Source organism: Pteronotus mesoamericanus, unplaced genomic scaffold (assembly GCF_021234165.1).
Source record: "Pteronotus mesoamericanus isolate MK-2021 breed Mesoamerican mustached bat unplaced genomic scaffold, CSHL_Meso_final contig_58, whole genome shotgun sequence".
Taxonomy (NCBI): Eukaryota; Metazoa; Chordata; class Mammalia; order Chiroptera; family Mormoopidae; genus Pteronotus; species Pteronotus mesoamericanus.
Window position 1 is genome coordinate 1,780,411 of NW_026555205.1, and position 3,933 is coordinate 1,784,343.

The following is a 3,933-nucleotide window of genomic DNA, read 5'->3' on the forward strand; positions in this document are numbered from 1 at the left end:
CTGGGGCAAACACATGCGAGCCCAGGCAGGTGGGGGACCCTGCCGCGCTGGGAACCCGCTCAAGGAGCCCGTGTGAGAGCGCAGAGAGATCCCAAAAAATAGCCCAGCCCTGACCGAAGGGGTCACAGAGCTGCTCCAAGCAGGAGTCAGACGCAGGCATTAGACTCCTGAAAGGCTCAAACAAACAACCCAAGGCCCTATAGGGTCAACAACTGACATCATCAGAGGCAAGCCCAGAAAGAAAAGTAAAGGACAAAAATATTTAACAGACTCTCACAAAAATGGGAAGAAAAAGAAGTTCCCCCCAAATGAGTGGAAAAGGGGACTCCCCACAGAGAGAGCTCAATGAAATAGAGGCAAGGGAACTATCAGATATGGAATTTAAAACAATGGTTCTAAGGAAGCTCAATGAGCTCAGCCAGCTCAAAGATAACTATGAGAAACTGCAGAGAAACTATCAGGATCTTACAGCAAACTATATCAGCCTGGAAAAGGACATAGAAATTATCAAGAAGACACAAGATGATATGAAGAATACCATTTCTGAATTGAAGAACACAGTAGAAGGAATCCAAAGCAGGCTGGATGAAGCTGAGGATCGAATCAATGAGATGGAGGACAAGGTAGAAAAAAGCTCCCAGAAAGAACAAGAAATGGAAAAATGGCTCAAAAAGAATGAAGAAGCATTTAGGGAAATGCAGGACAACCTGAAACGCAATAATATCCGTATAATAGGGATACCAGAAGGAGAAGAAGAGGAGCAAGGAATAGAGAACCTCCTCGAAAAAGTAATGATGGAAAATTTCCCTAATTTGAGGAGAGAAAGGCTCTCATGGATCCAGGAGGCACAGAGGACCCCACTCAAGAGGGACCCAAGGAGGTCCACTCCAAGACACATCATCATTAAAATGGCAAATGTCAAAGACAAAGAGAGAATCCTCAAGGCAGCAAGGGAGAAGGAGAAAGTAACATACAAGGGGGCCCCGATACGCCTAGGAGCTGACTTCTCAACAGAAACACTCCAAGCCAGAAGGGAATGGCAACAAATATTCCAAACCATGAAAAGCAAGGGCCTACAGCCAAGGCTGCTCTACCCAGCTAGGCTCTCCATTAAAATAGAAGGAGAAACACGGAGTTTCCCAGACAAAAGAAAGCTAAAAGAATACATCTCTACCAAACCAGCACTCCAAGATATGCTAAGGGGACTGGTTTAAGCAGATGAAGGAAAAGAATGTGACAGAGAGGAACACAAGTACAAAGAGAAAAGATGAGTAAGTTTCTCTCAGTAATATCTCTCAATGTGAATGGACTAAATGCCCCAATCAAAAGACACAGGGTAGCTGAATGGATAAGAAAACATGACCCACACATATGCTGCCTACAAGAGACCCACCTCAGAGCAAAAGACCTACACAGATTGAAAGAAAAGGGATGGAAAACAATATTCCAAGCAAATGGACATGAGAAAAAGGCTGGCGTTGCCATACTTGTATCAGACAAAGTAGATTTCAAAGCAAAGGCCATAAAGAGAGACCCAGAGGGGCACTTTATCATACTGAAAGGAAGAATCTATCAAGAAGACATCAACATTGTAAACTTATATGCTCCCAATATAGGAGCCCCCAAGTTTATAAGGAAATTGTTGGATGACTTCAAAAAAGATATAGACAGCAACACACTGATAGTAGGGGATTTCAACACCCCACTGTCAAAAATGGACAGATCTTCCAAACAAAACATTAATAAACATATCGTGGCGCTGAATGAAACACTGAATCAAAGAGACTTAACTGACATATATAGAACCTTACATCCCAAAGAAGAAAAATACACATTCTTTTCAAATGCTCATGGCAGTTTTTCAAAGATAGACCACATGATAGGACACAAAGCAAGCCTCAGCAAATTCAGGAAAATTGAAATAATACCAAACTTTTTCTCAGACCACAAGGCCTTGAAACTCGAAATCAAACTCAAAGAGAAACTTCAAAAACTTGGAAACTCATGGAGACTGAACAGTACACTATTAAACAATGAATGGGTCAATAATGAGATAAGAGAAGAAATCAAAAAATTTCTGGAAACAAATGAAAATGAACAGGCAACTGTCCAAAACCTATGGGACACAGCAAAGGTGGTCCTGAGAGGGAAGTTCATAGCAATACAGGCTTACCTTAAAAAGATAGAAACATTTCAAATAAAAGACCTAACACTACAACTTGAAGAACTGGAGAAACAACAACAAATAAATCCCAGAGCAAGTAGAAGGAAGGAAATAGTCAAGATTAGAGCAGAACTGAATGACATAGAGACAAAAAGAACAATTCAGAGGATCAACCAATCCTCTGAATTCAAAGCTGGTTCTTCGAAAAAATTCATAAAGTGGACAAACCTTTAAGCAGACTCATCAAGAAAAAAAGGGAGAGGACCCAAATTAATAATATCAGAAATGAAAGAGGAGAAATAACAACTGATACCACAGAAATACAAAGGATCATCAGAAACTATTATGAACAATTATATGCCAAGAAATTTGAAAATCTTGATGAAATGGACAAATTTTTAGAAAAGTATAATCTTCCAACACTGAAGGAGGAAGAAACAGAAAGCTTGAACAGACCGATAACAGTTGGGGAAATTGAAGCAGTAATCAAGAAACTCCCAGCACACAAAAGCCCAGGGCCGGACGGTTTCCCAGGAGAATTTTACAAAACATTTAAGGAACAGCTAACCCCTGTCCTTCTCACACTATTCCAAAAAATCCAAGAGGAGGGAAGACTGCCAGACTCCTTCTATGAGGCCAGCATCACCCTGATCCCAAAACCAGATAAAGACCCTACAAAGAAAGAAAACTACAGGCCAATTTCGCTGATGAACATAGATGCTAAAATCCTCAACAAAATATTGGCAAAGTGCATCCAGCAATACATTCAAAAGATTATCCATCATGATCAAGTGGGATTCATCCCAGGGATGCAGGGATGGTTCAATATACGCAAATCAGTAAACGTGATACACCACATAAATCAAAGAAAAGACAAAAACCACATGATCATCTCGATAGATGCAGAAAAAGCATTTGACAAGGTACAGCACCCATTTATGATCAAAACACTCAGCAAAATGGGAATAAATGGGGCATTCCTCAACGTAATAAAGGCCATATATGAAAAACCTACAGCCAATATCATACTCAAAGGGCAAAAACTGAAAGCTTTCCCACTAAGATCGGGAACACGACAAGGATGTCCCCTCTCACCGCTTCTTTTCAACATCGTATTGGAAGTCCTAGCCACAGCGGTCAGACAAGAGAAAGAGATAAAAGGCATCCAAATAGGAAAGGAGGAATTAAAACTATCATTGTTTGCAGATGACATGATAGTGTACATAGAGAACCCTGTAGACTCTACCAAAAAACTCCTCAACCTAATAAGTGAATTTGGCAAAACAGCAGGATACAAAGTCAACATTCAGAAATCAAAGGCGTTTTTGTACACCAGCAATGCAATAGAAGAAGAAGAAATCAGGAAAAATATACCATTCGATATAGCACGAAAAAAGATAAAGTACCTAGGGATAAATTTAACCAAAGACACAAAAGACCTGTATGCAGAAAACTATACAACATTGAAAAAAAGAAATTAAGGAAGACACAAATAAATGGAAGCATATACCGTGCACATGGATTGGAAGAATTAATATCCTTAAAATGTCCATACTACCAAAAGCAATTTATAGATTCAACGCAATCCCTATTAAGATACCAATGACGTATTTCACAGAAATAGAACAGACATTTCAAAAATTTATATGGAACCATAAACGACCTCGTATAGCCGCAGCAATTTTGAGAAAGAAACACAAAGTAGGAGGGATCACAATACCGGACTTCAAACTCTACTACAAAGCCACTATACTCAAAACAATCTGGTA